Here is a 26154-nt window from a genome sequence, read left to right on the forward strand (position 1 = left end):
CAGATCATCCTATACAATATGCAAGAGTTTAAGTTCAGATTTCTTTTAAGCTGTTAATATCATTTGTCTGCTCAACAGACAAAGTTACTAGAGGAAGTTTACTGTTATAACTGAGCAAAGCCAAAATAGTTTTTTTAAAGTAAAGGATATGGTTAACTTTCCATGCTGCATTCATCAGAGAAAAACTAAGCAATCTCTCAAGAACTGTTCACTTTTCTAACCACAATTATCACTGCAGATTTTTTATCAATGTCATTTTATCAATAGCATATGCATACATGCATTGTGAAAGTAAGTTTGTATATTCTTTGTTTTGACATTGTATCAAAACATCCTTTTCAGTCTTTGAAAATGAAAGACAGTAAGATATGCTGATCACATCAGTGTGCAAATACAGCTATACAATAACGTTCTAGGTACATTTCTGAACTTCATAATAACAAAGTAAGGTATCTTGGTCAAAGTGTTGTGCTGGGATTTCTGATTTTTTTGTTATTTGGGCACACTGGGAAGCAATGAATGTACTTACATCCCAGCATGAGCAATCAGGAGCAGGGTCTTTAGCACCTTGCAAGTTACTAGTGCTCAACACTTTTTTTGTTTTCCTTTGCAAGTGTACAGGGTACTGTAAGGCAGCATGATGCTGAGATGCCTAAAATAGCTGTTAGTGAATTTAACTTGTGTATCAGAAACAGTATTACCAGGTTCATTATGCTTGGGCTAATTATAGGGCTGAAAAGACTTTTTGAGGAAAAAACCTAGACAGTGTGCTGCAGGTGTGAGGAGAAAATATGAAAGGACAAAATAAACTAAGGAAATATTTTGAGGATAACTAAAGAAAGTATATCTTTGATATGTTTCTTGAAAATGTTTTCATTGAAATACTTTATCGTATGAGGTGGAATAAGATTTGCTCATTTTTATTATTTTGATTCATGGGAGGTTGTTTTTTTTTTCCTTAAAAAAAGAGGCCAGGATATTTTTGGACAGTTAGCATTTGCTCAGAGCTGAAAAATATAGAATACAATATTGTTCATTCATGTAGGGAAACAGTGCAGCTGAGGTAAAAAATAGCTTTATCATTGTTCCAAAAGGAACATGACTAAGCTTATTTAAAGTGTATTTCTACAAAATATTTTTAAAGGTATATCTAACAGTCATAAATGTTATGTGTCTTAATAACTACAATAATGTCTTAGAGAAGGATGAGATATTTTTATTTCTTTTCATAAAAATTATTTTTACCCCCGCATTTGTCTTTTATTTGGTCCATTAAAATCGTAATGTTAGGTTAAAGTATTTCCAATTATTTGTCACATAAGGCAAATTATTTAGTACGTTTTTAGTGTATCATTCCTCTATAAAAAGAAAGATGCCAGATTCCTTCATTGTCTAATATCTATAGCTTTATTGTTTTTTAATAATTCTGAGTGATCAGTCTACTCACTGAATGTAATATTATTTCAAATTTGTTTTATTGCAAAAATGACTGAACAAATAACTGAAACTGCAACAGATCATTGATTCAAAGCTGCTTGATCTTTCTTTTTACCTGCACATGTGTATAATGCTGATGAATCATCATTATTCAGGTTAACACTTATAACACATTGTTGTGTCAATCTCTAATCATGTGCTTTCTTTCATTTAAGAAAATTCACCACTTCAAATGTATATAGTTAAATTTCCCTAAATAAAAATATGAGGATAGTTACTCTATTAGGTTACACAAAAGTTTGGAGTTTTTTACTCTTAAGGCAGTGGCATCTGAAAATCGCAATACATGAAACTACGCTGTTGGTTTATCTCTCTGAAGAAGCGAGCAGTTTTCACAAATTAAACTCATTTAACAGCCCTGATGATTAAATAAAATTGGGAAAAATATACCAGAATCTCTCATAGACACTTGTTTTTTCAAGGTTTAACAAAAAGGATTCTGTGAAACAGATCTTATTAATCAATAAAGTAAATATGACATGGATTATACGCAAGGAGCAGATCCACTGAGCAAGCACAGTTGATTTCTACAGTCATACTTCACACTGCAAAATAGCTTGGTCAAATTCAATCCTATTGTAACAAAAAGAACTCCGTGTCAGTGGAGTTTTGCATTCTTCCACTAAAACAAACTATGGTCTCCCTCATTTTCTTTGAAAACATACATAATAATATATTTAAAAGCCAAAATTTAAGCCTATATTAAAAGATATTATTTGCCATAGAATTTGAATTAGCCTGATAAAGCAAAACAGTTAACACTATGTTTGAATAAACGATTTTTAAAAAATTAATTACATCCTATTATAGGTTTTCATAAAAAGATATTTGTCCTCTGAATATGGAAGTTGTGAATTATTAATTTTTAATTTTCAAATAACATTAGTTACAGCATTTGTTCACGACATTATTATATTTGTATTTTCATTCACTCAGTACATTAAAATTTGTAATTGTTCTTATACTTTGCTATTTTCAGATAATTTTATGAGATTTATTTTGTACTGGAAAACCAGTAAGATCCAGATTCTTTTTTTTCCAAATGTACTTGCTAATAAATGCCATATGTAAAGGGCGTAAAAGTGACTTGTATCTGAAAGCTCATGGAACATGACATTTGTTTTGCTGTAGTTCAATATTTTAAGTTCCATGCTACAACTTGGCACAGCTCTTGAACACACATACCATGTTCAGTTAAGATGAATCCCTGTTCCTGAAAGAATCTGTACTAGCTTCTGAGTAGCTGACTGCAAACTCTACTGTAAAAAACTGTAACTGAGATACTAGGGTGTCATTCACAACCGGAGAAGTATTTTCTGACAAAAAGGTGATAGAATCTGCCTAAATGTAGTTGAAAACACATCTTTATTGGCTTCTGAAATATACATATCTATATGCATAAGTAGACTGCATATCTAAAATATGAGTCACAAGTGGTGGTCAAATTCATTAATGAAAGGTGTTCACACAAAATCCTTTTTTCACCTTTTTTTCCGACTCTATTACTGCAATGTTAGCTGACCACATAGCTCTTGTCCAAGTCTCCATTTCTGGCAGACACTGAATTACCTTTTCTCTGAAGCAATACAAATCATACAAAAGGAGACAATGGGGATGGCAAGTTGTATGTTGTCAGCACAGTGACAGCATCTAGTCCAGTATCTCGCTTCTAAACCTCTCAGTGGTTTCACTACCATTTTGAGCAGGAGGAAAGAAGGCATGGAATTAGGAAAAAGCTGTCTACCTTACCCTTAATAGGGGCTCTTAGCTAGTCAAAAACACCTTCCAAGCAACAGGGCACTCATCAGTTCAAGTCCAGTGAACTGACTGATACAGACAGCTTGTTGTTACTAACCACTAGAAAATCACCACTAGAAAAATGAAAATAATTTTAGTTCCATCTCTGAAGCCATCCTAAATGGGGAGGTAAGCGATTCAGAAGAATTTCCTCTTAGGAAAGGTCCTATCACCCTTCTCCTCTAGAACCAATGTATTCAACACACCTTGCCACAGCTGTAAACTCTCACAAGTTGCTGACCTGACAAACGATATTCACCTACATGCATACATCACCAAGAACCAGTAGTGTCACTGACACAAAGCTCCTGAGAAATCTAAAATGTTGGCACTGTTTATTGGTGTATACATGCATCCATATATATGTTTATTTTAGCATAGTATTTTAAGCACAGTTCCACAATGAAGGGTAGTCACTGTGGTCTTCAATATATGTGCATGAACAGCCGTCTGCTTGAATTTACTGAGTTTTCTCACTGAGTGGTTTTATAAGACTGCATACAGCTAGACCAGCTGCCTATAAATAAAAATGGTTGAGCTAAAGCTGCATTAAAAGAGGAGGAAATAAATATCTGAAGTTTGTTCCTACCTTGATACTAATAATTTAATATTAGTATGAAGATATTAATATCTTAAAATTATATAAAATCAGAAGGAAATACAGTTCTATGTGTATCTTTTTAATATATATCCTTCTCATAGTTCCTCAACTCAGAAGATGGGACAGCTGCATCACAGGGCTTTGTTAAGAGCTGAAGATGGGACTGGAAAGGACAAGAAGAACTGAGTGTTTGCAGAAGTGCAAAATAAGGGCAAGGGGTGGTATAATGCAGAGCTCACAGCTTGCAGAGGCTATACAGTTTTGTTCTCCCTTGGGATAAGGACACCCTGGAGCTATCCAGCTCTAGATGTACCTTTAAGGATGTTGTCAAAGGACATTGTCTTAGACATGTAACCATGATCATCTATAAAACTGCAGGCAGTAAGCAGAAGCATAATATTTATTATTGCAGATTGTCCATGAACAGATGTTTCTCAAGTCATCTCACTCCACTATGTAGCCCAAGTATTTGGGCCTCTGTTTGGATAACAGGATTATGTTTAGTCAACAAAGTCACCAAATGCTTCAAAAAACATTAGCATCACCTTCTCTGAGGCATGACTTTGGTCTTGGTGCACAGTAGTGCTTTACTCATTGACTAATTCCAGGGTCAAAGGCCATCAACAGAACAGACACTAGTCCTGCAGATTCAGTGAACAGACACAGGTATAAAATTATTAAATACAAATTTCAAGAGTTTATAGACATTATTCTCAAGAATATCTAGCATAATATCTACAGGTGTTACTGTAACATTCAAAATGTCCCACCCTGCTTTGGTATTCAGCTATTGCTCTCACATACACATGGGGTCCCTCAAATCCCCCATTTGTTTACCACTCATAATTTTCTCTTCATTACACAGTAATTCCCTCTTCCATACTAATTCTCTCTCCTTTAGTCTTTTTAATCATCATATTCCCAAATCCCTATGGTATATGTGTTGCTGCAGTCCTTCCATCCACTGATTTCATCCTTTTCCACTCCTTTGTTGATCATCTTCATTCTGTAATTAATCCACAGGATGTGTAGCTGTATGAAGCATTTGGGTTAGCTAACCCAGGTATAGGAATCCCTACAAGAGAACCATGACTCTATAACCGCATGTATTTCGGTAATTCTTCTTGCACATCTCTAAAGGTATATTACATAATTATATGCATGAATGCACCAGGATTAATTCCTACAGAACAGTGGGAAAACTGTCCCATGGAGTGTGGAGTGAGAATTTTGGGAAAGGGTGCAACAGCCATTTTGCTTTATCTCTACAGAGATGTTCTTTTATTTATCCTCAATAAAGCATTGTGAAATCATTCTCTTAGGCATTTTGAAAATTTGCAGAGCAGAACAAAAAAACAAAGTGCATGCTTTTTACAGGGATGCAAAGGAACAGAAGGCAAGAATTACACTTGCCAATACACAGAAAGGATGAAGCCTGAGCACATCTTCATCCTGGAGAGCTCCTGTCCCTATCATTCAAGTTTTTCCTTCCCCTGTTTCCAGAGCCTCTTCTTTAGCATCTTTTTCTTACTTTTCAATTTCCTTCTTTTTAAAGATCACTCTTAAACCTGTGCTGTTTCGGTCTTTTTTCCCCCCATGTTTTTATATCAGCTCAGAAGTAAATCCTGTGGCTTCTCCTATTTTCCAGCTGTTCAGGGTTTTTCATACTACCTCCCTCTGTACTGTGTACTTAAGACAGCACAGGGGATAGGCTTAGGAACTGAGAAAAAGAAAGGCAGTGAATGGCTGGAAACAATAAGCAGTGCGAGAATTTCAACAGCCAAGAAAGTAAAATTGTGAGAGGGAGAACAGAGTAGTTGAAGATGAAGCAGTTTATCTTCAGCTTCTTCCAGCAACAAGTTTGCTTCCTATAGCTGAATCTAGATGGTGCTAACAGTAGTATCTCTCCAAATTATTTCAGAGTAGCCCAACATTCTAATGAGGAGCAGTTCCAGTTCCTTATTAGCATTCTCAAGAAATCTAAGGCACACCTTGCAGTAAATCTTGTCTCCATAAAAATCACCGAAGCAGTCACTTCTGGTCAGCTTGATAGAGGGGAGTAAGAGTCCTCTCACTTGTGCCGAGCTATTCCAGCCTCAAAGCATGCAAATCCTGAGCTGCAGAAAAGGACAGAGGTAAGACAAACACTCTCCAGTAGTAAGTGTTCCTGCTTTCCATTCTTCTTCAGATGTTAAATTTTCATCCCTCTGCAGATGCTGAAATATACCCACAAATTGAAGACTTTTCTATTTAAGTAAAACTACCATATAAAGAGGAACATTGTAAAAAGTGAAATGAATAGGTAGAGTCTGTGCAAACACTGATCTCCAGATAGGATAACATCATAAACACTGGGAAATAAAATTAATGGTTGAATGATAACAGTACTAAACTCCCAAGAATAATAATCAGATATAGGTTTAACCGCCTGTGACTGAGGATTACTATATCCTCTTGTAACTCACCTCCCTACAGAGTATGTGCCTCCTTCTAAATAAAAAGATTTGAAATTACAATTCATGTGTACTTGAGTAATGTTCAGGAATTTAAGGCTTGACTTTTTTTAAAAACGGTATACTCGAAAGTATGTCTTAATCCTAAAACCAGAAAAGCCTCTTTAAAACATTTTTCTTTCCTGCTTTGTCAATTTTATTTAGTGTTGTTGAAACTAGTGGAATAATTAAAATCAGTTCTGAAAAATCAGTAATTTCAAAAGGTTTTAGTCAAGTTCGTTTTTTAAATTTTAACTGGCTCATGCATTAAATAGGTATTTGGAAGATTTTTCATCTTGTTTTCTGACTGAAACCTACTAAATCTGTCATCTCTGCTACACATAAACAGATTGTTAAATTTTGAAACAATAATTAAAATCTTTGAAAAGGAAATTTTTTAAAGTTGGGAGTAAAACACTAAACTCGAGCCCCTTCTGTTGGTCTGTCACTACTTGTTTCAGTTATTTTTTTAGAAACAATTGACCCTAAAACCATTGAAAAGAATGTTGCAAACTTTTTGCTTAATAACTCTCTTTAATTTAGGAACTGCAAATGGACAAGGAGCTGGCACCACTACTCTACATCTCATTAGGTAATGATGCTTGTTTAGCAAACTTACACAAGTTTTACTTTTAATTCAGATCATTTTTCTTTTCTTTGTAGGAGTAGCTTGCTAAATCGGCCATTTCTCAAGATTTCTTGGTAGCATGTATTGCACAACATACACATTACCTGTGATCTTAGTTGATGTAAAGGATACATCAGGATCCCATACTCTTTATATCAATTAAACCAGAGAAAACTGGCCTTAGTTAAGGTGTCAGCCTCAGCTTTGAAAGAGCTAGCTTCTGTCCCATTTGATGTCAGATTCTTCATCTGTTACATGGGAATAGTAATTGCCATGTCACACTGTGTTGTGAAGGTAAATATTATGATAAATGTGATGTGCTCAGCTACTGTGGTAAAGAAAAATAAGATGGGCAGTATTCCATAAAGGACAAACAGATGAGTTAGTACATGTTAAAGGAGAGTGACCTTAGTGCCTTGAGTATTTTCTGCCAGATATGGAACAGTATTTACTGTTTAACAAATTTCCACTTAAAGGAATCCGTAGTTTGTCAGTTTTCCTCTTTCTCATTTAGTGGATTCTACTCTAAAGCTACATTCAAAGAGCTACCTGTAGGAGAATCCACTAGAGCTATGAAGCACAGAGTGCAGCAACATGCATGCTCACGGACAATCGGTATGCCCAGAGGCTTTATGAAGACCATTCCACTGATTTCAGTAGGAGCCAGCTTGGATTCTATGGGCATAACCATTTGGATGAGTTAAACGATACATTTAATTTTCTTCATCAATGGCTTGTTCTTCCAGGCATAATGAGAGGAACACACACACTTAGGTCCTAAATTCAGTTTATCCTCTCTGTTGAAAATGAATAAAAGCACTGGAAAAAAAATGTGTTCTTTCTCGTTTACCTTTTCTTGGTTCTTTTCAGACAGTGGAAAAATTTTGTACAATATGAAGTTACATTCCCTATCACTTCATTTGTACTGTAGATTCTGAGGAGACAAGACACTTGGCAAGCTTTACAAAAGCAATTTGGAATCTTTGGATACAACAAGGTCTAAAATCTTACCTGTTCAATCAGGACTATTGCCACCAACTTTGGTAAGGCCTGGAGTTGATCCAAAGCAGTTAGAACAAAAACACATTTATATTTGCATATTTTGTTGGCCTTTTTTCAAAAATGACAGGAGGACAGAAAAAGAAAAGAGAAGTAAAAAAAGAAAAATAGACATGGAATGGGGGTGCTGAATAAAGTTGAGGAGTGTGAAAGGAGCCTCAGATGCAAGGGAGAACAACTTCAGTACAACAATGAGATTGTTTATTAATGGTTTTAAAAAACAGTTGTGTTTTTCAGTTGAAATAGTCCTTTATCAAATACAGCAGTGTAAAATAATTTTTTTGTGTACATCAGTAAATATATATTTAAGCTAAAAAAAGACCCCAAACTAAAAGGTTTGGATGAAAGAACTTCAGAGTCAACTTCTGTCACATTCGACATCACATATAAACGCTAAAAAATAATTAAAAAATACCGTCTTGTTTGTTACTTTCTGAAGGCTCAAACACGGCAAAGCAACATAAAAGATAATGTTGTAGTTTTGATGAAATTTATTTATGGGCTTAGGAACAATCAGTGCCCTATTCCGAACAACTACAAACCAACACAAACTGTGAACAGGCATACTTTTGCTGCCAAGTATTGAAGGTAACTAGATAAAACCAAATATTCTGTTGCCTGCAGAAACCATTGGAATGATACGACAAGGAACAAAACCTCAAAATACACTGGAAGTGGCAAATCTGGACTACAATTTTTCTGGTCTCTTTATTTGGAGGATGAAGTGATTTCTCCGTTTATAATAACATTAGGAATCGTACAGAAGTTGACCTATTAAAGATCACTGCTGTGCAGAATACACATCACTACAGGCACTTTCACCTTTTAAAATACAGAATTAAACACATCTTTGTAAAACAAGTATATCAGGCATGGGGCAGTATGTTGATGTCTGTCATTTTCTGCGTCCAGAGATTTGCAGCGAAAGCACCGAAGACACAAGACCACGGGAAAACCCATGGGTTTTTTTTTCCCTTTCGCACACGTCACTTAGACTTTTCTCCCTACTGACGCAGCCTTTGCCACTAGTAGCATCCCACAGGTCCTGGCACTTTTTTGCTCCCGCGGCACCACGTTGCCCCGTTCCTGCCGTTCCTGGCCCCAGGTTCCCGCCCGCGCCCGGGGACGCCGCAGCTAATGGTGGCTTCGCGAAGGGCACACGGACCAGGGGAAAGAGCGCAGCTCCCGATGGCCCGCCCAGAGGGAGACACCGACCGGAGCTCCCCGCAGCTCGCCGAGGGTTCCCACCTGAAAGTCGCCCGCCCCGAGTGGGACTCGCAGCCAAAGGCGGCGGCCCGGGCGCGACGCGGGATGCTGCTGGTGCTGCTGCCCCTCCCCACCAGCTTCACACTCGCACCCTCGCCATTTGGGTTTCCTCCCCCTCCCGCCCCTTTCGGCCGGGCACAAGTGCAGGAGTTTCCCTCGGACAAGTGCAGCCACGCGCGGGACCACGCGTGAAGCCGGGGCGCGAGTACGGATGGGACGGGCGCGTCGGCCCCTGCTCTCACACTGCGCGCAACTTCGCGGGGCGGCGGCAATCGGGCCCGGCCCTCACCCCCGGCAGCCTGGCCTCCACCCCCACCTTCCCCCGGCCCTTCCGCGAGCGCGGGGCTACCGTGTGCATCCCCCATTCCGCTCCTGCCCTCCCTCCCCTCCCCTTCCCCACCGCCTGCGCAGGCAGGATGCGCGCAGCACCGCCGTCCCCCAGCCGGAGCCCTGCGCGGCGCGGCGAGTACCGCGCTCCCCCCGCGGCCCGGCCGCAGCCGCACAGCAGAGACAAAGTTGGCGGCAGCAGAGGTGCCCCGGTAGCGCGGCGCGGAGCAGGCCGGGCGGGCGGGCGGCTCGGTGCATGCCTGGTGTGTGGATGAATCGCAGCAGGCGGCGGGCGGGGGCGGGGGGCCGCGGCCGGCGATTGGGCGGCGCGGCGCTCGGAAGCACTTTGTTTTCTATTCTAATGAGGGCGGAGCGGGGCTTGTGGATATTTACGTTGAGGCGGGAGCCGCCGCCCTTCATTCACCCACATGGTCCCCGAGCCCGGCCGCCGCTGCTGCCGGGACCTGCCTTCGCGCCACTTCCCTCCCCCCGCCCCCCCCTCCCCCCCCATCCGCCCCACGGGCGAGCGGCGCGGCTCCCTTCGGCCGTGCTCGTCCCGCCGCGCAGGGCGGGCGCCGGGGGCCACGGGAAGAGGGAAGATGGTGGCGGCGGCCGCCGCTGGCTGGTGAGTGTCGCTGCCGCGCGCGTGTCGCTGACAGGAAACCTGTTGTGAGGCGCCGGCGGCTGCCCGGCGCGGGGGGCGAGCCCGGCGAGGCAGGGCGGCGGAGCGCGGTGCGGAGGCGAGCGGTGGCGGCGCGGGGGGTGCTGGCGGGCCGCTGTGAGTGGCCGGGGCGGCGGGAGGGGGTGTGGGTGGGCGGTGGGGGGGCGGGGGGGATCGGGAGCAGGGCGCATGGCAGCGGCCGCCGCGGCGGCGGCGCCTCCCGAGCTCGCACACGGGGCGGGAGGGGCCGGAATGAGGGAGATTTGAAAAAGCGTGCGCGCCGCTCGCTCGCTGCTGCAGTGAGTCCCGCCGCCCCCTTCCCGCTTCCCGCCTCCCCCCCCCCCCCTCCCCCCGGCCACGCTCCGGGCCCGGGGCGGCCGGCCGGGTCGGCACCGAGAACGGGGAGCGGCCGGCAGCGGCCGAGCCTCCGGGACGGGTAGGGCGGCGCGCGCGGCACAATGGCAGCGGCCGGGTGTGGGAAGGGGCGGGCGGGGGTTTCTGCCCCCACGGCCCGCGAGGGAAGGCCCGTCCGGGAAAGTTTGCGCCGTGCCCGCCGCGGCTGCGGGGGGGAGTTGGCGGCACCAGAACAAAGCCGCACGTGGGGCAGAGGCCGCGGCGGCGCGGGGGCTCCGCTCGCCGCCCACGCCCAACTCGGGGAACGGCAGCGGCGGTAACAGAGGAGGCGGCGGCGGGCGGGGAGAGAGGGAGGGCGGAGGGGCTCTCGGGGAGTTCCCGGCGGAGGTGCTTTGTGCTCCGCTGCCCCCCCGGGGGAGGGGGCGCGGGGCCCCGGGGAGGGGGCAGTGCCGCGGGTTGCGAGCGCGTCCCGGGCCCCTCCGCATGGGCTTTTGTTCGCAGGAGGGGCGGGGGCGGCGGGCCCTCCTCTTCCCCCCTCACCCCCCCCCCCCCCCGCCGGGGCGCGGGCGGCCGGGCGCGGGCTCCTCGCCTCTCCCGGGCGGCCAAATGGGGGGCAGCGGGAGGGCCTCGCGCTGCCGCCGCCGCTCTGGAGCCGCGGGCTTCATTACGAAATCGGCGCGGCGGCAGCTGCGGGGCCTCGGCGGCGCCATGTTGCTGGGGAGGGGGAGGAGGCGGGGGACATGGCGGCGGCTGCGTGCTGGGGCCGATTGTTCCCTGTTAGGCCCGGAGCCGCGTGTGGGCAGTGGCGGCCCGCGGAGCCGCTTCCCCTCCCCCCGCAGCGGCCCCTTCCCGGCGCGGGCGGTCCCCGGGAGCGGGTGGGTCCGGCCCTTTCCCCCCGGACGGGCTGCGGGGCTCGGCGGGCCCGGACGGGCGGTTGGGGGCGGGGGGGGGGGGGCGTCACGCCGTAGCCGAGCTGTGACCTCCGCGCTGCCGGCGGCGGCGCCCCCTGGCGGCCACGGAGCGCGTGGCCGACCCTGTGTTCTCGCAGGAGCACGTGCTGCGAGGTGAGGGGAGCGGGCCCGGCCCGGGCAGGGCCCCGCGGCCCCAGCCGCGACCCTCTACTCCGGTCCATTCCCTGGGCTGCGCCGAGCCGCCGAAGGAGCGGTGGCCGTGGCCAGAGGGTCTCCACCGGTGGCCGGCGGAGCTGGTTCTTGGGGAAGAGGGAAGGGAGCCCGCGTGTGGGGTGTTACTCGGGGCGGATTAGGGCGGCCTGAGGGTGCCGGCGCGTTTCGCGCCCTCTCTGCCGGTGTCATGGGGATGGGAGGGAGTCCTAATGTTCAGGAACTTGCTCGGTGACTTTGTTCTCTCCTCAGCAACAAAAAGCAAATAAATAACTTAGGTTTGTTTGGTTTTTTTTTCTGCAGTATCGGTGCGTGCAGCAGGATATGCGAAGCTTTCTGTGGATGTTGCATTACTGTGTTGGTGAAGGAAGTTAGTTCTTACAGAAAATGGTAAGTTTTAGCATTTCAATAATTTTTTTTCTTAAAAATGTAGAGGCCAGGACCAGTGCTTTTGAGGCTGAGCCTGGGATTTGGGTTAGGATTTGAGTAACTCTCTTAGAAAGAGTTACTAGGGTTTGGAGGCATGTGTATCAGTCCACGGTTTCACTCAGGGGAGAATCGTGCAAGTTTTTCAAGCACTCATTTGTTAAGTAAAGAAGTTGGACAATGAGAGAGCCTCAAAAACGTTTCCATTACATATCTGTTTTTTTTTTGTCTCTCAGTAGTGCTTGTTTTTCAGTCTAACAAAAGATACACTTTTCTTGTTTCAAAGTATTATGGTAACCTTGCAAAAAGTTTCAGGTAAGAGAAACTTTATGTGATCCTTCAAGTCCATATTCCTGATATGGAAGGAGTGAGACATGCTTTCAAATTTTCAATATAGTGCTGTCCTGCTTTTCTGAATGTATTCTTTGTAATAAGCAGCTGTAATTTGGTTGTGGTAGTATATTTTAACAGCCATCATTAGAACCCACTTTTTTGTGCTAGATAGGCTGATCACAACATGATAGTAGGAGCTGTGTTTGGAGGCAGGGTGTCTGTGGCAGTAGCAGCAAATGTTTTAACTTGCCAGCCAAGCAAGTAATTTGAAAACTTTAGAGAGCACCTGGTATGTTGTAAGGTATTGTAAACTGGATTGTGTGATCAGTATTTTTGGTTTTTTTTAATTTGTTGCCTAGAGTTGGGCAAAAACTTTATTTAAATATACTCACTGGCATTAGCCTTTTTTTTTTTTAATTGAGGAGACGCAGATTTTTTGCCCTATTTCAGATTGATCTTTGAAAACTCATAGTTATTTTTATCTCCAAGTTGTGATGACATTCTGAGAATGACATGAGAGAAGCAGTTGACTCATTTTCACAATTGGGCGCTACTGCTGTCCATCAGCATTGATTTTGATAATCCTGGTATTCCATATGAGAGTCCTTGAACTGAGCTAATGCACTGCTTCAGCTTACTCTGAAGGAGGTTTTTAGCCCAGAGATGAAGTTGTGAATATTCATTCCAAAGCTTTGTTGTCAAAGGTGTGCAGTTGAAAATCTAGGTACTGACATTGTTCTTTTCTTTCAGCAGGTACAAGGTAGACAACATATCTTGAATTACCAAAACTGCTGGTTGCGTCAGAGTAATGTCAAAGTGCTTACAGTGCAGGTAGTGATATATATAACCTACTGCAGTGAAGGCACTTGTAGCATTATGTTGACAACTGCCTCGGGAGATCTTGCAGGAACTTCAGAGATTGGAAAGGTACAGTGTGGTGGTGTCAAGTGCTTTTTGTACTAAGGTGCATCTAGTGCAGATAGTGAAGTAGATTAGCATCTACTGCCCTAAGTGCTCCTTCTGGCATAAGAAGTTATGTCTTCATCCAGTCACTCAGGTTAAGACTGTAGATGATGTTCCAGTAGTTTTTTGCTTGCAGTCTTCTGTTAGTTTTGCATAGTTGCACTACAAGAAGAGTGTAGTTGTGCAAATCTATGCAAAACTGATGGTGGCCTGTTATAATCTACATCAAGGAGTTCGAATGCTTTCTGCTGGTCATGGGATATTTTGTGGCCTGCCTTATTTTAACAGCAGTCTAGCGAATGACAGCTCTTGTAGCACTAAAGTGCTTATAGTGCAGGTAGTGTTCACTAATCTACTGCATTATAAGCACTTAAAGTACTGCTAGCTGTAGAACTACGTATTCAGCATGTCTTTACAATTTATTTGTTATTTAATTGAACACTGTTCTCTGGTTAGTTTTGCAGGTTTGCATCCAGCTGTATGATACTCTGCTGTGCAAATCCATGCAAAACTGACTGTGGCAGTGACAAGTCAGTCTCTGAGTGTGGAAAAATTGTACCCCTTTCTACACAGGTTGGGATCAGTTGCAATGCTGTGTGTGTCTCTGGTATTGCACTTGTCCCGGCCTGTTGAGGTTGGTGGGGATAGAGGCTGAAACACCTTCGTAGCTTTAAGGAATTTCTCCTTTGCTGATCCAAGAAACTTTAAAGATTTTTAAGTATCTTCTAGAAAAAAGTCATGTAATTTTCTGTGTAACCAGTCTTGTTTTCTGTATATGACTTCTTGTTTGTATGTACTGGATTTGTTGCTGTCTATGTATTTACTGAAATCCTTGAGTGTGGATTTTCTTTTTATAAGGCTGTTACCTTTCTATTAAACTAAGGTGGATACTTGTTTACAGTTTCTTTGTTAATTTGTTGGGAAGAAATGCATCTTAGGTATCAGAAAATCTGGATGAAAGTTCTGACTTGTTCAGTGTAAATTTGCTTCTCAAATTCCAGTGACGTGTAGGATTTGACAGCTTTTTCATAGTACTTTTTAGTATATTGAAATTACGTGTATGTTCGTATTAGTACCAGAGTGCATTTTTAGCCATAGTTCATATATACAGAATTTGTTAAATTCAGGAGTAACAAATGAGCTTACAGACAGAGCCTTAACCCTTCCTTAGCCATGGAATCTTGCATACTAGTCAGGTGTCTATGGAGTACCTGCATTTGCAGAGAGTGCAGCATTGGTCAGCTCATAGCCTTTGGAGTGAATCACTGGGCATGTAATGCGTAGCAATGAAATAAAATGTCTCTTGAGCTACCTGACCGTCAGGGAGAACTCAGCAGATAACTGCCTCAAAGAAGCTGTGTTGACTGGGCAATATGTCTTAACCATCTCTGTAAGAAAGTGTCAATGTAAAAATCTGCAAGTGGAGCATTCAACGCATCTTATTTTTTGAATGAGCTGTGTGTTGATAAAGTACACTTGTAGCTCAGACATTAATGGTTTTATTTCCTAAAACAGACTTCCAGAGAAGTAATGCTGTAAATTCAAAGTATTTGATTTATTGCTTATAGCCACTAGATTTGTATCTAGTACTCTGAAGTTTCTTTGTGAAAGGAAAATCGGGAGTATTTGGGTCAATGCTACCCTTCCTCTTCTTACTTAAATTGGAATACTAAGCTAAATGGGTCGTTGCTCCTAAGAGTGTTGAAGGCTGTTTTACAGAGTTAGTGTATATCACAATGTTGCCTTCCAACATTACTTTGTCCTCTAGAAAGACATTGAAAATTCTTTGATGGCCTTTGGCAGCCATAAATTTCTTTCTGAAGTAGCCAAGCCAACTTAGTCAATTCTGCCCCATTTTCTATCCCTGTTTCTTCAGAATGTATTGCTTAAACAGGTTTCATATCCCAAATACTGTTTTTCCAAGCTTAAAGTCTTGCTGATGAGCACAAGCTTGTGTCAGTAAAGTCAGCAGATGAAGACACATCTCATCCTGACTTCTGTACAAATGAGTTTCTGCACCAATCTGCTTGTGATGGAAGGTTTAACTAACTCCTCTTTTGAGAGTAAAAGCATTCTTAAAAGTTGAAATGCAGAAGTGTTTTAATATGTGATCATGTTAATACTGCCATGTAAGCAACACATTTTGAAATGCCTGAAGATGTGTATTGCAGTTAAGTGAGGAAGCCTACTAAAACTGAGTGCTTGGCAGAAGCAGTTTTTATGCCTGTGGACCCTTGAGTTGTCCCATCAGGTATGTTGGAGTGAATAACTTTGTGTGAAAACAAACTGTGACACTTGTTAGCATTTCTGTCTTTTAATCTTTTAATTACCTGGATTCCAGAGAAATTTTACATAGCACAAGTCTGTGATGAATAATTTTGTAACTGTCATACAGCATTTCAAAGATGAGGTAAGCTATGCTTTAGTTGAGGGGCAATTACAACTGTCCATGTAAACTGTAATATCGGTCTTAATTGCATGCTTTCAATAGACCTTTGGCTTATTCATTATACTGCTTTACTAGAAGTTTCAGGTTGGTCATGTATGCACTTACTGAAAATGTTTGTAAGACTTTATCTTTGTTTCAGCTCCTAATGTATCCACTTTCTCATGGATACGTAATAAGTGAATATAGCCTTGTCTTGTATATCAAGTTCTGTGTAAATTATTTTTTGTAGTTGCTTGAGTGTCTCCTAAAAATGGTTGTTAATCTAGTGTGTGTTAATTTCAGCATAGCTGAGACATTGAACTCTAGTTGATGGAAGAAAGTAGGGAGAGAAGTAATGCTGCTAAGTTCGACTGATTTGATAAATAAGCTGAGCTGTGTCACTCATTTCTGTAGAAGTTTGACTGGAGTGGTTAGGTAGCTGGAACAAGTGCCAGTTAAAAAATCCCGCAGAAATGCCAAGAAGTGTTTTCTGCAGATATGTTCACCTGGATCTATTAATAAACATTGTTGTATGGTTGAGCGGCTTATTTCTTTATACTGGCTTCGATACAGGTGGTTTTTCAAGTTAACTGTTATGAACTAGTCTGAGCCATATGAACTTCTATGAGTTTAGCACTAATGAAGATGAGCCTGCATGAACTGAATTTCTAGACATTGTCTGAAAATGATTTTTTTTAATATGTATTGTGCAGGAAGAGTGTAACTTAATCTGTCTTTCTAAACAAAAAGCAAGAAATTCCAAGCAGTATTAATACTTGTCTGAAGTTCTAGTATTGCACAGTTAGCCTTATAAGGAAAACCTTGTCTGTTAACCATTGAAAACTTTTCCCTGTCTACTCTTAGTATCTGAAAGCATGCTGGGAAATTAAGCAGTTGTTTTCCACTGGATGATACTGAAAAAACAGCTCAGTTCTTAAGAATTGACTTTCTTGTGTTGACTTTAGACTATCAAAGCAACTAGTGAGATGACTGTCAGGAGCAGACATTTTGAGTAATTGCTAGTTTATAGGCATTAAATGAACACAGGATAGGAGGGGGACATCCCCTGCTGTGTTGGCGCAGTTGTCTCTCCTGCATAGCTGACATAGTGTCATTAGAAAATGACTGCCACACTGTTCTAATCACTTTGTGTAGTTCATCAGTGGTCTTGTCTGTACAGTCCTGGTTACCAAGACCCCCAGTTTTCTTCACGTTTGGGACTGGCTTACGGGATTTCTTTTCACACCACCTTTGTCCTCCCAACCCTCCACTCCATCACTAGAGAAGAATTAATTCCCCGAAGCTTCTCTGAACGTTTGAATTTAGTAGTATCAGATAAAGAGGCAAGTAGCATTCAGTATATAAAACATAGAAATTGATGATGATGGACTGCATTGTGTCATGACTTGTGATCATGGCTTTGCTGTGAAATCTACAGTTCTCAGAGAATCCAAATTTCTGGTCATATACTTTCCTGTTCATCTTTTTGGATGATGTCTAAATGAGGAGATCTGAAGGGAATATAAAAATGTGTCATTAGGATTCTTCTCTACTCCATTTACTGTTCCTGATGGATTATCCACTGCACTTTTGTCTCTTACATCTTTGTAGCAGGCATCTGTCTTCTCCCAGCTGATACGGTCAGTGAAGTTGATGCTAGTACCTGTTATCGTGGTGCATGAGGATTGTCAGTTGGGAATTGATGAGGCTAAATGTGTGCACCTGCCCTGGCATTGTTGCATACTGCAGGTTATGAAGCTTCCTGTTTTGGGAGGTAGTTTGAGATAAAGGGGGCAAACAAAGTGTTTTGTATGTTGAGTGATGTTAGGTTTTTAGCAGGATTTCACACAAGGCTGTTAATGGCTGCAGCCGGTAGGATTCCTGGCTGGGGGAACTAGTGGCCCTGTGACTACAGAAGTATCGTCGTAGAAGGGATCGTCTCTCCCTTATTCTAGATTTTACATATTTCTAAGGAAAAAAAAAATCCAATATAGTTACATAAAACTTTGCATAGTTGATGAATGATTTGTGAATTCAGGCTCACCTCTTTTGTGTTGGTTTTCTTGTGTAGTGTAGTGTTGAGTTTTTTCATTACTCCTGTGTCACATCACCCTAGTGAATTAAGTGTAATTCAAGTCTGATTGTCCAGAGTGCTTAGTTTCAGGCTCCTTAAGAACTGGATCAGGTTCTTTAAATGGGTAGCAAACTGTACAGGCAAAGCTGTAAATGCAAATATCTGTAATTGGGTAATCTCAAGACATCTTTTTTGTGATTTGAAGATAAGCATTTCTGTTCATCTCTGGCAGGACAGTTTCCTTTAAGCATCACAAATTGTACTATGTTTAGATATCCACTGCTGCTGAGGGAAGCAATCTCCCTAGCTAATGAAAAATGTTCTTCATGTCTCTTGCATGTGGACAACATACTTTGCATGGAATGGATTCTTACAGAAATTGACACAGAGCTAACTGAGGCTGGACTGAAGAAATGCTTATGTTGATGATGAATGTTTTGCACATATCTAGAATTCAGACTGTGGTTTTGATTAGTCAGCTGGACTAGCTGATTAATGCTAGCTATTAATGTACAGTCTCCTAATGGAGCCATGTTTGAAAAGACAAGAAGTAGTCTGTGACAAATGCTTGAGTACTAGGCTTTGTATATTGTAGTCATTGTCAAATGGGTCTGCTCTTGTGAGTTCAGTTAGAGATGTGTGTTTCCGGGAATCTGATCTGCAGATAAGTGGTGGCTGATCATGTCCCACTTGCAGTAGAAATACATAGGCCTGTTTGCTGGTGGAAAAAGTGTGATAGTCCTTGGGAGATGAAGGATGATCATGGATACAGTTGAAAGTAGGGAAGATGATAGATGAGAATAGATCAGAAAAGTAGAAAGCTCAGTTAAAGCAGGAGACTAGTATAACTTGAGTTACTCATCTGTATATTCTATGCCTTGTACTCTGCTGTTGCTGACAAGAATGTGTTAGAGCAACTGTCCTGCTGTGGGGCACGTCAACAGTTTGGATAGAAATGGTCTGGATTTTAACAATGGATAAGGCATTGTACAACAATAAATCCTTTGGATGACATGTTATGGAATCTTTAAAAGATTCCAGATACCCATGTCTTTTAAGCGTCTTTGTGGCAGTACTTTTTCTTGCTATAGAACAAATTAACTAGTTCCTGTTAAGTGTACTCGATGCAAAAAGAAAGCTCCTGTCGTACAGGACTGATACTTTTCTAGTCAGTTCTCCAGTTCTTTAACTGTCCTCTCTGCAGAAATGTAAAATATGGGTACTGGGGATGTATTGAGTCACTAGTAATGTGTTTTGGTATGAGTGTATCTTTTTTTTTTTCCTGTTCCCTTTTTTTTCCCAACCCAGCGCTACTTTGGCAAAGACCCATGTTTTGTGTGGGACATCAAACCTAACTGTAGTTTCTGAATATTACTGTAATGCTTGGAAGGCTTATAAATACATTGGAATAGAAGGTCCTTGTGTTGAACTCTGCAAACCTCTGTGGGCTTAAGTGGAGTTTGTGTTTTTGTGGATTTTTTTTTTTTTTTTTTACTTTCCTAGTTGTTTCCCAAAGGTAAAAATTGTTGTATCTTAAAGAGAAGCTTCTCTTTCTGTGCCATTTTCTACAGTCAAATTCTAGAAATTTGCACTACTATGTGACTGACCAGATTTTCCTTGTTGTTCACTAAAAACATTGAAACAAGTCATAATGAACCAAGAATGGCTTAGGGACAACTTAACTGCTTTAGAGAGTTGTTTAGGAATGGCTTTCCTGACTCCCTGAGAGAGTTGGGATGTGTGTGGTAAGTTCTGATAATGGGTTTTTTATTTGCTAGGTGAGAAGTAAGGTTTTACCTGAAAGTTTTTGAAAAACATGGTGATTAAACACTATTTGATACCTAGATTTTGTGGTTGGAAGTTATTGTATGTGAGGTGGACCTGTGAGGTTGCATTATGTTAAATATTGATACGACGTAGTATAATGGATAAGATAACTACAGTTCTAGGGTATAGTTTCTATGATTTGCATCAGTATTATCAGACAAAGCATAAAAGCAAGTCATGAGTACCCATCTGTATGTGTATCAAAACAACTGTTCCACTGCAAGTCATGAATCTCTTTAAAATTACATTATGTTTGTATTCTTAAGGTCTGAGGCAGGAAATAGTGTTTTCTGCCCCCTTTCAGCCATCACATAGGATTTCTGCAAGCCCCTGTTGCAGTATGTTATCCCACACAGTGGTTAACTTTCATGAGCAAGTTGTGCCCTCTGAACTGCTAAGTTCATGGTTTCAAGGTAGTATAGCTGGTTTTCAACGTTCTCCTGTACATCACCAAATATGTGCTTCTTGTATTTATCAGCATCTTCTAGCAGAGATTTAGTCCTGGTCTTGCAGTAACAGATAGCTAGTGTTTCTTGGAAGTATTTAACTACATTTCTGTGCAGGTGAGTATGCTTGTAAGAACTGATTAGGCATTAGAAAGCCCAAGAATGTTTACAGACATGATTGAAAGAATGAATGTAGGGAGTACTTGGAGTTGTCATAATTAGCAAACATACCAGAGGTCATTGGAGTATCTCCAACAGTCAGAGCTTGGAACATCTCTGAGTTTGTGGCAAACTGGGACTACAGATACTAAGTAAAATAAAGCACAGAGACAGAACTAAGAGTCGGGTTTAATACCTTTGTGCCTGGGGAAGTAGTTAGTGTAGTACTTCTTTCCTGCTCTCCCCATTTACATGTCTCCATTTGCAGAAACTCAGTTATCCCAGCTGAAATCAAGTGGTTTAATTACAAATAGATCTAGTAGGTAGCATTTGAGATGCTGCTTTAGCAGGGTAGTTGAAGCAGGTTTTTCTCAGAGAGACTGCATGGGCAGTCTGTAATATAGGTTGTCCATGGATGTTGGTACCTGTGAAAGTGAGCACGTACTATGTCTGGCCAGGGTCGAGTCAGTTGCTGTTTGAAGATGTAATCTGAATTAAGATGTTTCTTTTTACTTATATTTCCTAGCAACTCCTGTCTAAGGATTGCACTGATCACTTTGACAGCAGATGTTCATTTGTTGATATTTACTACTCAAGTTATTTTTGTTCTGTTTTAAGGTTGGTTTGTTAAGTTCAACTGATAATCAGACATACAGTAAAAGATGCAGTTATATGTGGATTCAAATATGTACTGTGCTTGGAACTTGGAGGAGAAAAATATATTTATTTATACCATAGTTGTGTGACTAAAGCATTTCTAAATGTGTGAGGGGTTTAAAATCTGAGGCTAGTGTAGGGGGGAGGAAAGGGGAGAAAATAATCACCGGGAGAGGACCACGTGTGTTGGGGAGACCAGAACTATGCTTCCTCCAAGAAAGTGTCAAGGTAGACTGCTTGGAGTGATAAGTGGTATTTTGCCACTCTTGAGTTTATAATACTGTAACAATTGCAAACATAGTTTCATACAAAAAGTGAAATGTGATTTTGTGCTCTTGTTTGTGTTTTGGGGTTTTTTTTGTTTGTTTGTTTGGGGCTGTGTTGGTGTTTGTGGTGGTGTTTTTTTGTGGTGTTGTTGGGTTGTGGGGTTTTTTTTCGACAGAAATGAGAGGTGAAAAAAGTCTGCAAATTTTAGTGTGCTGAATCAATGAGATACTCTCAGTTGTTACTAGTTGTATCCTAGTACTGCTATTGAATATTTCAAAGAGTATTTTGACTTCTCTAAGGTATCCCATTCTGCTGTGATGATGTATTATACATAGACTTGCAGGTTTTTGGTTTGGAGGGGTGGTGGTAGTTTTTTTATATAAAATATAAAAATGTTATATACAGAGGAGTTTAGTATTGAAATGAAAGCTAAATGGTGGTCATCTCTTGGAGCCTCATTCAGCTATCTACATCCACGTAGAGTCTCACTTGCGAAATATTTGTCTATGAATATGTGTAATTCCAGCTGGTAAGTGCATCTCTAGTACTAAATTAGTTTTGACTAAAATGTGTATTGATTTGTAGGCCTGTTCCCTAGTGGGGATAGGGAAGCTATAATATGTTGGGGATCACCTACTTCTAGAAATCTACAGACTTCTAGGACGTCTTAATTAGGTTACATTCCACCTTACATTCTTTCATAAGAAGCATGGGAAACCAGCAAGAATGTAAGAATATTGCCGGCATTGCAGAAACAAATGAAGATCGTAAGGGATGTGTTACATGGGCTATGTATTTCAGAGTTAGGCACGTCATAAACTGAGTCTTTACTGAGTAGCCTGAAGGAGCTCAGAAAGTCTGCCCCTCTCCTCTCCTTTTTAAAAGTTAACTGCAAGGGAGCCTTTGCCAAAGAATCTAAACAACAAATGGATAAAACGCTGTTTAGTAGTGGTCTCCAGCACCAGAGAGTTCTGGTAAATCACAGTGGAACAAAACCTAGATCAGAGTTGTATAAAAATGTCCATCTGTATTTCTTCCCTGTCTGCTAGTAAATACAGAGAGAAGGATATAACTGAGCACCAGATGCTGTAGGACACTACCAAAGTAGTGTTAAAGTTACTTGAGTAGTATCTTGGCCAGAGACTGCATGCAGAATTACATTCTTGGGGGAAGGTGAGAAGGAAGTGGTAGGGATAGTGAAGGTCCTTGATCAATGCTAGGTTTTGTTTGGTTATAGTAAGTCACCCTAAGAGGCTGAAAGGAGGAAAGCTGGAAGTTAAGTGAAATTTAAACTGGGAATAGAAATACCTGTTCCTTTGTTCCCTCTCAGGTTTGTTGGTGTTTTGGTTTTTTTGGTTTTTTTTTTAATATTGGTCTTGAGCAATAAGCATCTGTGAGAAACCTACTAAGTTTTATTTTATGCTCCAAGCAGAACACTCCAGATAACTTCTTAAAACCACTGTTATAACAGCTTTTTTATGGCTTCCACCAGATGGTACTCCCAGACCCACAATTCTGGACTGGGTCAAGGTACTGTGGCAGAAGCATTTCTTGGGATTAAGTGGTCTTTGTGGTTATGATGAGATCAGCCCCATTCCTGGAGGCATGACTTCTTTTTGAAGTCTTCTGCTCATCCAGATTGCCTTGAATATCTTGTTTGTGAGTGTATGGTTTTGGCCTGACATCCAAGTTCACTCACTGATATTCTAAGAAATAAAGTCAGCACTTCAGTATGCCAGGAATTGAGCTGGTGTGCAGTGTGCTTAAGATACCGGAGTGCCACTCCTGTCAGTAAGGCAGCAACACCACCTTGTGTTTGACTGGCAAAGGCAGGACATGTGCAGTGTTCTTTCTTGTGGTAGCTGTAATGTGTAAAACTGGTGCATTAATCAGTAGTTGAATCTCCCATATGATTTGAGCACCCTCTCAGCAGCTAGCTGCTTCACACTTCTGTTCACCAAAGAGCAATCTGTCTCTATTTTACTTGCTGGGAACACCTCATCTGTTGATTTTTGAGGCTATAAAAAGCCAGCTTCTGTAGTGTCTGGGTTTCGAGTGTGCTCCTGACTTACAGTTGGAAAGTTTGTGCGTACCTTATTCTGAGACTCTCATGAATTGTGAGACACTGATGATGCTGGTTCATAGGAACATAGAATGGTAGGGGTTGGAAGGGACCTTTAGAGATCATCTAGTCTAACCCTCCTGCAGAAGCAGGGCAACCTAGATCAGTTTGCATAGGAACATGTCCAGGCGGGTCTTGAAGACCTTCAGGGAAGGAGACTCCATAACCCTGGTTGACCTGGTTGGTCTGTTTTAACATCAGTTATCTTTGCCTTTTGTTAAGAGTTCTCAGACTCTTTCCTTGTTTACCAGCAAGCCTGAGAATGCAACATTTCTAAAAGTCTTCCTTGACTTTATATTGTTTTAAAAAGTCCCTTGTGATGCTAGTGTAAAAGATGGCTTTCTGCCTGAAATGCCAGAATACTAAGCATACTTCTTGGGCAAATAGGACAATGTTAAGGACCAGTATTTTTTTTTTTTTGTGTGTGTGCAAGTACAATGGAATGTTGTAGCACTGTCCAGTGTAGTTGTCCTACATTGGGGGTTTGGGGCAGAGGGGAAGGAAGTTTGAGAGAAATGTGTTAAGCAAGAGAACATTGATACAGAAAAGCATGCAGCTATTGCTTTTTTTTTTGTTGTTTTTGCTTTACATACCTTTATTTAGTAAAGGTATATATCTCTTCTCCACAGGTTTTAACTTTAGGATAGAGGCTGAAAGGTATACATAGAAAATCTTTTGACTCACTGCTATGATTGTTTTGTTTGTGTTTTTAAGGTGCTGGGAATCTTGGTTTTAAATTTAAATACAGCTTTGGAAGGTCACTTTCAGTTAGCTTCTAGGGAAGGCACTGCGAAGATTTCGTACTATATTTTTGTTCTTACACCACAACCATGCTTTTCCAGGGTCAGAATCTGTCACTGCAAGAAGTGATAATATTCTCCTTACCTACCCATCGACCTGGTCACGTATAGATGAAACTTTTATAGTATTGTTTAGTAAAACACTGTATAGTAGTCAGAATTTTAATAACTACTGTGAATTCCAGAGAACATTTTGGGGAGGCATTTAATGAAGTTACAGATATTTCTCTTTCTCCTAATTTCTCCTGACTCTGTTAGGACTATCCTTTCCCTCAGCATATGTCAAAAGCTAACTCTTTACATCTTTGTCCTTGAGGGGGCTGAGAAATAGTTTATAAACAAACAAGGAGCTTTCCTAAATTATTCAAACTGAATAACATAATTATGTAAATATAACTTCTTCACAGAATCACAGAATGGTAGGGGTTGGAAGGGACCTATGAAGATCATCTAGTCCAACGGCCCCACTCAAGCAGATACATCTAGATCAGTTCACACAGAAACATGTCCAGGTGGTTTTGAAAACCTCCAGAGAAGGAGACTCCACACCCTGCCTGGGCAGCCAGTGCCAGGGCTCCCTCACCCTTAAGTGAAAATTTTTGCATTCCAGATTTTGTCTTGTTTCCATAGTCCGTTCTTTTTTTCTCTTATGTATATGTCTCTGTATAGATATATCTATTTATGCATAGGTACGTGTTTAGGCGAATGGTATTAATATACAGAAGGTAGTATACATTTGTGTCACATAATGTAAGGCAAAAACCAGGTTGGTTAGTAAGGTGACTTTCTGCTTACTGTCTAGTACAAATGATCAGGAAATGGAGAAGGAAATACTGTAGCTTGACAAAACATCATTTTGTGTGTATTCCCTCATTCTTATTGGTGGTGTCTATGAAAATAAATTCTTCCAGGAAAACTTGTTTGGGAGGGGAAGAAACTGGTTATTTGCTTGTGTTTTCTAATGACTGAAGTCAGTTGTGGATAGTACAGGTGCTGAACCTGGAAGTAGATAAAGCTTTCTTTTGTGAAATCCAGAAATACTGTCAGGATGAGACGCTTTTTGCCTTATCTGGATTGCAAGCATTAAAAGATGCCCAAGTGTATTGGGAGTGGTGGGGATGCAGTGGGGCAAAATAAGGGAGAAAGGGCTTGGAATCCATTAAGGGATATTTAAAGAAAGTGTGACCATGAGTTCAAGTAGTTTGAAGTCACAGATGGTTGGGAGGACACAGAGGGCAAAATATTATATTCTTCCCTAGGGATCTATTATTACAGTTGGGATACTGAGGGAACAGAGCTATAGTATGACCTTGCTACAGCACTTTGAATGCCTTCATGGAGGAGTCTTGTTTCTCCAAGTTATTTAGATGGTCATACAGGTAATAACTAGGATGGCTTAGATATCTGAAGAAAGGTTTGTCTTACGAAACTTCTCATGATTGATCTAATAAGACATTTATTCTTCTTGTAGAGGCTGCCTCAGTTGTTTTTAGAATAATTTTCTCAGATACTTGAACTACTACTTCATAGTACTGAGTGCAACATTAAGATGTTGAGTGCTAAAATGAAATAAAACTGATCTGGCTTGTAAGTAGCTTTAGATTTCTCATAGTTGAGCTATATGTTGACTTACCTAGTAGCTTGCTTCTGCAGTTTATTCATTGTCATATCTGCTACCTCAAGACTGCAGTGCTGCAATATAAACTCCAGCATGTTCCAAGATGCTTTGCAAATGGAATTAGATTTGGTTGTACAATGGTTACAATTCTCAAATTTAAAAGCTCACATTGTCCAGGTGTTCCTTCACTTGTGCTGATTGAACTCAGGTGAAATAGAGTAGAATAGTTCT

General features: G+C 41.6%; 1 protein-coding gene across 1 annotated transcript in view; it reads left to right on the plus strand.

Annotated features, from left to right (window-relative positions):
- The first annotated feature begins 12170 nt into the window (after positions 1–12170).
- Positions 12171–26154, plus strand: part of GPC5 (glypican 5) — a 659030-nt gene continuing 645046 nt past the window's right edge. The window contains exon 1 of the mRNA XM_061996002.1: positions 12171–12193. The gene's annotated coding sequence lies outside the window, so the exon portion shown is untranslated. The remainder of the gene's footprint in view (positions 12194–26154) is intronic.

This window comes from Colius striatus, chromosome 1 (assembly GCF_028858725.1).
Source record: "Colius striatus isolate bColStr4 chromosome 1, bColStr4.1.hap1, whole genome shotgun sequence".
NCBI classification, from domain to species: Eukaryota; Metazoa; Chordata; class Aves; order Coliiformes; family Coliidae; genus Colius; species Colius striatus.